Source organism: Phoca vitulina, unplaced genomic scaffold, assembly GCF_004348235.1.
Source record: "Phoca vitulina isolate PV1807 unplaced genomic scaffold, GSC_HSeal_1.0 scaffold4, whole genome shotgun sequence".
NCBI classification, from domain to species: Eukaryota; Metazoa; Chordata; class Mammalia; order Carnivora; family Phocidae; genus Phoca; species Phoca vitulina.
Genome location: NW_022589707.1, coordinates 31,917,353 through 31,926,955, shown reverse-complemented (window position 1 = coordinate 31,926,955; position 9,603 = coordinate 31,917,353). Strand labels below are relative to the sequence as shown.

Here is a 9,603-nt window from a genome sequence, read left to right as displayed (position 1 = left end):
CTCTAAAGTCTTAGAACAACGCTTGGCACAGAGGAAGAGTATAATAAATATGTATAAATGAATAAATTATCAAATTATAATTTCATATTTTTCGTGGTTATCCTTTTTGACCATTCTCAGTCTGTCAAGCAGCTTCCAAAGGTTAAAATAATTTTTGTGAATTTATAAAATACAGAATTAAAATCAGCCATGAATCCCCAAATCTGCCCACTCTTTTACTGTTGCTGCTTTTCTCAGGCAAAGAAAGTCACTGCTTTAGGAGAAACGAATAAACAAATCACCCAAATATCAACTCATTGAGATGGAATCCCGAGTAATACTTGTTTCTAAAGCACCTGTTTCCCACACCTACAACCTCATTCCTGCTAAAGCCCGCGTAACACTGTCATTCTTCACTACTCTTCCATTTTCATATAATCAGCAAATGTAATTAAAGCTCATTTTTTACTCATTAATAAGTACTCAATTACTTTGTTTACCATTAAACTCAGTGCCTTCCAATGCATAAGTTCACTGATATGTTAACTGATTGGAGGCTTATCCAATGGGCTCCATTAATATTAATCTGTGGTTAACTTTTGCTTAACCTAAAAATCCATTGCCTGTCTACAGGATCGTGTTCATATCCAAACCAATTTGTATTAATTTTGGAAGTCAAATATCAAGGGGTATCATGTCAAAATGGTTAATAAAACCTTACTATAAAACATCTATTGTATTCTGTTCATAGTCACATCTTCAATTGGATAATGATATTAAGTAAAAGTATCTATTAAGTATAACTTTGCCACATTACTGGCTTATTGCTCTTGATTTCATTACCCACTCTCCAGATACTTGGATATATCATCTTAATATTTTTTGTGCTATTTTGATTGAATTACCATTTATATCAATAGGTATTTATCTTTTTAAGGTACATGTGGTTTGGATTTTTTTAAATAAATGACTCCGTATTTTAGTCAGCCTTATTCTTTTTTTTTAAAATGTTTTTTTTTTTTTTTTTTTTTTTTTTAAGATTTTATTTATTTATTTGACAGAGAGAGACACAGCGAGAGAGGGAACACAAGCAGGGGGAGTGGGAGAAGGAGAAGCAGGCTTCCCGCGGAGCAGAGAGCCCGATGTGGGGCTCGATCCCAGGACGCTGGGATCATGACCTGAGCCGAAGGCAGACGCTTAACGACTGAGCCACCCAGGCGCCCCTAGTCAGCCTTATTCTTTAAGACACAAGTCAAATAGTTGTGCCAGTGTGGATATTATTTATCCAAAGTTTTGTATCAATTTTGTCATCAGTATCTAATTTTTTAAACTTGAAGTACTTTCCAGTTGTCCATTTGTATTTTCCTCTCCTATTGGACGTAGTGAAAACACCAATGCACTGTTTGAGATACTTAAAGAATGCTAGCTGAAAGTTTTCATTGTGATATTGTTTAGGACATCATTTTTACTGGGGCATCTGGGTGGCTCAGTCAGTTAAGCGTCCAACTCTTGGTTTCAGCTCAGGTCATGATCTCATGGGTCGTGAGATGGAGCCCTGTGTTGGGCTCCACACTCAGTGGGGAGTCTGCTTGAGATTCTCTCCCTCTGCCCCTCCCCCCACGCATGCACACTCTCTCTTTCTCTCTCTCAAATAGTAAAAAAATCTTTAAAAAAATCTTTAAAAAAAAAAGGATATCATTTTTATTAAAACAGTTTATAACCTGATAACAAAACACTTTAATTTCAATGTTGGATTTTACCCCCTGAAAATTTTTCTTTCTAGTATATGAAAAGAGCTTGTTCTTTTTTGTTCATCCCCATATTCACTATACCCATATTCACTATACCCATATTCACTATAGGTTTTTCTTCAGAGATACACCCAGATTAGACTTTCTTAAGCTCATCTTAAATCTTTCCTATTTTGTTGATGCTTGTCATTTCCAAAAGAAACTACAGACATTTTAATTATAACATCATAATACAGTCTCATTCATTAGTGAAGATTAATATCCTTTCTCAATACTCAATGTCCATTATTTTTTAATTATCTCAAATGTGGATTGTACCCAGAGTTTCTCATTAGAACAAATTCATATTTTCTTTATCATTGTTTTGCAGTTCATTGAGAGCTCACCAGTGATGAATATAGGAGTGTACTTAGTTTCTAAGAGCTGTTCTGAAGGTTGAGATTGGATAGGAATCTTACTATTTTTTTTAAGATTTTATTTATTTGACAGAGAGAGAGCACAGCAGGGGGAGCAGGAGAGGGAGAAGCAGGCTCCCTGCTGAGCAGGGAGTCTGATGGGGGGCTTGATCCCAGGACCCTGGGATCATGACCTGAGCTGAAGGCAGACACTTACCTGACTCAGCCACCCAGGTGCCCCGGAGTCTTATTATTTTATAACATGTTATTTGTGGAACTCTCCTTTAATTTGATCCTCGTACTTTCAGTTGAAATCCTTTGAGGCATTAAGGGAAATTCTTCTTATTCCTTTATTTCCTTAGATGGACTTAATATCCACCAAAAGAAAAGTCTTTATTAAAATACAAAACTAGGGGAGGGGTACCTGGGTGGCTCGGCGGGTAAAGCATCTGCTTTCAGCTCTGGTCCTGATCCCGGGGTCCTGGAATGGAGCCCCATGTTGAACTCCCTGCTCAGTGGAGAGCCTGCTTCTCCCTCTCCCTCTGCTGCTCCCCCTGCTTGTGTTCCCTCTCTCTCTCTCTCTCTCTGTTAAATGAATAAATAAAAAACTCTTTAGAAAAATAAAAATAAAATACAAAACTTGGGGAATCTGGGTTGTGCCATTTGATTCCAAGAGAGTATAACAAGCCAAAATGTAGATTTGTTACATAATTCCTCTCTTCATGGATATAATGAAGAAATTGCCTCTAAAACTCAACCCTCTTACATGTGACATTCACATTAATAAAATAAAAATTGGTGTATAAAGTAACAGAGGTAGGAAATGAGTTATAAGTAAGAAACGAAAATCCTTTGAAATTGTACAACCCAAGGGTGAACAATATTAACATTTTTCATAGTTCCTGGTATCCCTTAATGCATTTATATCCATTTAGTCATTTATTCAACAAGTATTTATCATGTACTTCTAAGATCTAGCCATGATTCTAAGCCTAGAGATGTGGAGAAAATATTAAACCTCTACTTGATGCAGCTAATTTTGGTGCGGGAGATTGCAAACAAAGAAATACACAGCAAAATTTCAGGTATGCCTAAGTTCTGTGAGGGAAAATAAAGCAGGGTAAGGGGATAAGCAATGACTGGAAGTGGAATCTATTCCAGGTAGGGTAATCAGGGAAAGCCTCTCTGGGGAGGAGGCTTTGGAGCAGAGCCCTCCACTGAGGGCAGAGACATCAGTTATCTAGAGGATAAACAGATCAGGAAGAGGGTTTCACGGCAGGAATGTATGTGGCAAATCTGAAGGACTGTATAAGGCCTTGTGTAAGGGATAGCAATGACATTGGATTGGTAGGAGGGCAGGTACCTCATAGGCCAAGGTGCAGAGTAGAGTTTTTATTATGAGTGTGATTGAAGCCTTTGAAGTTTTGAGCAGGGAAGTGATGTGATTTGCTTTACATTTTTTAAAAAGATCACTCTGGAGAGTGTGGAAAGAATAGATTACAGGCACAAGTGGATACAGGGAGATTCACACCATTTCAAAATGCTGCATAAAGATGATTAGAATAAATCTGAGATTTCTTTTCACTTAACAGTATATCATGGGCCATTTAAATGTCATGTGGACCCAGTTAGGCTTGGCCAGGATTCCTCAACAGTGACACCATCGACATTTTTGGCCAAACAGTTCTCTGTATGGGGGGCTGTCCTGTGCATCACAGGATGTTTGGCAGCATCCTTGGCCTCTACCCACTAGATGCTCGTGGCTTTCCCTTCACAGTTGTGACAACCAAAAATGCCTCCAGACATGGCCAGATATCTCTAGTAGGGCCAAAATCACCCCTGATTGAGCACTGCTGGGATACACAATACTGTAGTAACAAAGCCCTCCAAATTTCCGTAGTTTAACAACATGCACTTATTTCTCACTCAAAATCGGCAGGAGTCCAGTGGTTCTCAAGGGGAGCTTCCTTCTAAGCTGTGGGATCCACTTGGCTTGTATCATGTAGAAACACTACTACCTAGTTTTTAGGTAACCTTTACATGGAAGAGAGAACTTTATCTCAATGCTTCTGCGCCAGAGTGACTCAGGTCACTTTTGCTCAAAGTCTGTTGGATAAAACTCCTAACACTACTTCTTTTAACTGCAAAGCGGTTAGGGAAAGTAGGGGAGCACGTGGATATTTGGTGACCATTAAATATTTCTGCTTCACGTCTAGGCACCAGATTTCACTGGTCTAGAGAAATTCTGGAATTCTACTGGCAAGTACTATGGAATTCTTTACCCTAGGAATGTGGGGAGTCTGGTGATTAGGCTCCAAAGTTGTTCTTGAATCTGAGGGTTCAGGCTCCACTTATCATGAGGGAGTTTTTGTTTCATTTTGTTGTTGTTGTTGTTGTTTCTCCTTTCTGTCCTTCTTGGGTGCATTTAAAATGCGTCTTAGGTTTTGCTCTGCTTGGTGGCTGCACAGCTTTTTCAGTCTAATTTCTGACCTTGGAGAACTGTAGAGCCAAGGGTTGTTTTAAGCACTGAACAATCACAGACTTTTAAAGGCAAAAATTTATGGTTTTTTGGCAGTATGACTCTCTCATAATCTTAAAAGCCTTCCTATCTTTCCAATTATTCTCATTTCCATGTGCCAATAAGCTCATCTATAATTCTTTTCTAGACATAGCCCTTCCATCTGTTGTATTTCTTTCCTTTCTTGCCTTCAAAGGTCTTTCTCAATTTAATGGTATATAATGTGAGTTTAGAAAGTGGAAAGGTCATACCTATTACGTTTCAATATTTATATTTATTTGCATTATTCTAAAAATAGGCATAAGGTTTCTGAGTCAGGGACGCATTATTACTCATATCAATAGCTGCATTAGTTCATTTTGTCTCAATTTTTTCCCTTCTTGGGTCATGTGATGAAAGCCAGATAGATGTGACCTTACATGTACCTGGCTCTCTACTCTAAATGAGGAACCCCCAAAATATGAATCTGAGCATTTATATAGGAGGACAAATGTTTCTCTTCTCCTGTGAGAGGGAAAGTAATCTTTACTCCCTTGTGTAAACAAATTCTTCTTGGAAAGAGAAGGCAAACCTCCTTGGTTCTTACCCTCTGGAATGTACGGAAACATCTGGAGGTGTGGGAATAGGATTAGGCAGTCTTTCCCAGTTTACAACCCACATAATATCTCTGTGGCCCCAGGTTGCATTCCCCTTTGATACACAACACGTACCTTTAAGGAGGTGAATCTCAAATCCTCCCTGAGGTAGATCGTTTATGCAGTTATCTTTGTACTTCCAAGGCTTTTCCTTAACCCAAGTTGCAGTAAAATATGTTTCAAAAACTTTAACATGAAAATATTCACTTTCTGACAATGCCCTTAACCTAATTTTAGCCCTGAAATTTTGCAATCTGCTGATATGTTCTACTGAGCATTTTTCACACATAGTCCTTTTTTGCAACTTAACCAAAATAATAGCTTTTTATTGAAAGGACAATTCAGTTACAAATGTCAAAAGCTATTTATATTTTCCAAGAAATAATAGGAGAAAACGTTTGTGGTATGATAGTTTAAACTTCTAAAGGGTTATTATATTTCCACTGTGTATTATGCCATACTGGTGGTATTAATGTAGAAAACCTTGATAAATGTACTCTAGTTATGGCATCATTTACTATATTAATTTTATGGTCATGGTTATGTTGGATTAACAAGAAAGTCCAGTATCTCTACATTTTCAGATAAATCCTTTCTACCTCAGGGAAAGTTTGTGTATATGCTTAATGTACATTGTCTGATTATTAAAATTATTCAGTTGCTTTTTGAATAGCTTTGAATAGGTCTATTCCACATTGACTGAACTTATTAATAAAGAAGTATTCTGTAATCTTTTCTATAAAATGTTTGGTATCACATCTGAAACATGATTTATACGGTTATATCTAAGAGAAAAGCTTTATTTCCTCATATCATATTTGATAAGATTTTCCCTGAGTGTGAATTCTTTGATATATAGTAAGTTTTGATTTATTGTTGAACACATGCACACTTTCAAATGTTCACATCTCATTCCTATTTTAGTTCTTTTTTTCATGAGTGCTTGCATTTTGGTTCTTGAATTCATGGGCATTATCACAGATATGACTGAACTCCTCTGGGCCTGGAGCCTACCACCCGCTCTCTTCTCATATCCAGGATCATCCTGCACTGTGAGGAGCATTTTGTTGAGGGTGTGTGGCACTTCATCGTGTACAGCCAAGCTCCTTCCTCTGCCCACCTCTTGTGTACCATACAAGCTGAAGTGTTTCCACACTTGCTGATCAACAAATCTGAGGAACAGGCTCATGCAGGCCCTCTAATTGGCCCTAGAGCTATTTGGACAGGAAGTTATGAGATCTGTGGTACAAGGAGCATGTTTAAGCAGGAATGCCATAGGGCTTTGGCTGAGTCCTTCTTTTGGTTCTGGACTTAGTGCCCTGTGAAGAGATATGGTTTAAAGAGGGCCAAAATGGGCCTTTCAAATTGTGACACTCAAGAAAGCAATACCAGTCTCATAGGTCTAAAGATACTGGTGTGAGTGTTCTGATAAATAGTGACATGGAACTTTTTGCTGAAGACATTCCCACATTTAATGCTTATATCACTTTTCTTCCCGGTGTGCGGTCTCTTATATAAAGTGACATGTGTGTTCAAATGAATCATTATATTCATAAAGTTTCTCTGTATGCAATAAAAATTGAGGACTGACTGCTGGCAGATTTTTCCATATATATCTTACATTCATAAGGTTTCTCCAATGTGTATTTGCTAATTTGAAGTCAGATGGGATTTCAAATGGAAAATTCTCAAGACTTTGGGAATGGGTCAAAAAGGTATTGAGGGGCCCGAGAAACCAAAAGGGAATAGTGACATACCACAGAGATAATAATTGTGGGAGGAAGCTGTCAACTCTAGGACTGAGGAACCACAGGCAGAAGCTAAGGATACAGATAATGAATTAGAAACATGGAGGAGAGGCCTGACCCATCTGGGAAGGAGACACTTTGGCTGCTGCTGACATATCTGATGGACTGTGATCAAGCCAGTCCTGGGAATGCCAGAAGAAATCAAGGACTGTGAACTAACTATTGCTTCTAAGATGAAGAACCATGGCTGGCATGATGCTGACAGGAATAGGGAGCATTTAGAATGGAGCACATCTCTTTTCCATCCTCATGCTTTAAAGCGTCCTTCTAATTAAAGTTCCCCCTGTTGGTGGAAGTTGTAGCTCCCCCATCAAATAGCAAAGTGTAATGTAAACAGCCTGTCAAAAGCTATCTGGCCAGTCCTCCAGCCACACCCAAGGAAGAATGGTAGTTTTGGTCTCTGATGTTGACAGATTAAGTACCCAATAGTATCAATAAAAGGATCAGATGAGGGGAAGTCCATTTTTTGACCCATGCAGAGTAGTCTCATGGACATTTTTTATGTGTCCATGGATAAGACTGACAGGAATAGAACACGCTGTCATTTCCATCTGATATTTGAAACTGTCCTCTACAGTGAATGCCCGCTGATGAACATTAACACGGATATGAAGATCTTCATACTCTGTGCACATTGCAAAAGTTCATTTGCACATCTCTTCTCCAGATCTTCTTCTCACCAATATTCCAGTTGTTCCCATGTCCCTCTCGATCCAGTCAAACCATTAGCCACTACCAGTGCTTCAGGAGCTATCTCTTGGTCCAGACAAACTGGAAAATCAAATGTATGAAATTCTTCTCTTGGGTTACGTTCTCTTCAGTACTATTTTTCAAGAACATTCCTGAATAGAACAGTGATGCTACAAAAGGCCACTCCCTGTTGGTTCCAGGAATATAGTGCAGAACCATCTATAAAAGTCTGAGTTTTTTTTTTTTTTTCCTCCTCAGTCAACTTGTCAATGGAATTTTCCATGAAGAAATAGATGTAGCATGGAGAAGAGGCAATGCAGGAGGAATTGTCAAAAAAAATAATTTTCTGTGTAAGAGAAACATGGAGTAATGCTTTGATTCCCAATTCCTAATCCCTGTGTATCTGCACTGCATTTCTCTTATTGGAAATTGCCAGAACTGTTTATAATATTCCCATTTTTCTCAGACACAGTAAGCATTGTTAGATCAGATGTGTGAATAGGCTCAAGTAGCAGACTGGCTTGCCTTAGAACCTGGGCCACCTCCAGGCTCCTCTAAAAACTTTTAACCGTATGGGTTTCCATAAATTAGTAAGAATAGCACACTCCAAAGTGGTATATATTGTCTCAAGAATTCAGAGAGCTCCAGCCACTGTATTTGTTTTTTAAAAGTAAAAAGTGAAAATGAAGTATCTTTCACTTTGGAGAGAATGTCACAACAACTAGGTCCCAGAAACATGACTGCAGTGATTAGCCCTTGAATTGTGGTAGGATTTATCTCTCTCATCTTTTGGCTTCCTGTGTATCTTATTAAATCGTCCAAGACAACCCCTGCTTCCTGCTCATCTGGTCCAGTTTTCATGATGTCATCAGGTAGTGGAAGAAATGTCCTATTCTGTAGGATTTCACTGTGATGCAAACCTAACCAGACTGGAGTTTGGTAGAGAAATGGAGAGTTAACTGGGTTCTAAACAACTTTCAACTATGTTAGGTAAAAGCTGACTCCTCTTCATGTTTTTTCACAATTGTTAAAGAGGGAAAAAAAGCAATTGTCCTGTCAATAGCTGTACACCAGGTACCCGCGCCCCTCCGCGAAAGCATGCTGAGCCTCTCGACATTCGCTTGCTCTGGTCTGGCCGTGGGGGCAAGTGCAACGAAGACCAGGACCGCAACACCTGTGGGCCCACCTGTGGGCAGGGCAGCCCGTGGCAGGGAGGGGCCGAGACCTCTTCCTGCACAACTTCAGCGCGCGGCTGTGGGAGCAGCTTGCCCGCTTTCCTGTCTTGCAGTGGACAGACTTGGACTCGCTCTTCCCGTGGGAAGGGGCCGCGCCGCGCCTGCGCCACCTCGCCATGGCCTCGTGCCGCCGCTGTGACTCCGGGGGGGTGTCCACCTCCCCTTCCGCGGTACTTCCACACCACCTCCACCGGCCTTGCCCGCTGCTTGGCCGGGATGACCGACCAGCAGCTCGTCAGCTCCAGACTCCAAACACTGACAGTAACTTCGCATTACTTGTAGAAACGGGATCAAGGAAGAAATGGAGGCTTTTCTGGAAAAGTTCTAGCAGAGTGGCAGAAGTGAGGATTTGTAACTCATGTACAATATATGTTTAAATCAGTGGATTAAATGTCAGGGGACGGAAAAGTGAAGTTGACATGTTTGGAAATGAGAAACCCATCGTGGTTACGAAGCGGAGGCAGCATTCGGTGAACCCCAACATGGAAACATGGACGTCCTCATCAGCCCTTCTTTATTCCCAGCTATGAAGTCCACGGTCCCGGACTGCGCCAGCCTGCCTTACTCGCTCGCGGGCAGCCTCCTCTGCCTC

The 9,603-nt window shown here is 40.0% G+C and overlaps 1 pseudogene; it reads left to right on the top strand.

The window, feature by feature from the left end:
- Nucleotides 1–6,629: 6,629 nt before the first annotated feature.
- On the top strand, nucleotides 6,630–9,339 carry LOC116630628 (annotated as a pseudogene).
- Nucleotides 9,340–9,603: the final 264 nt, after the last annotated feature.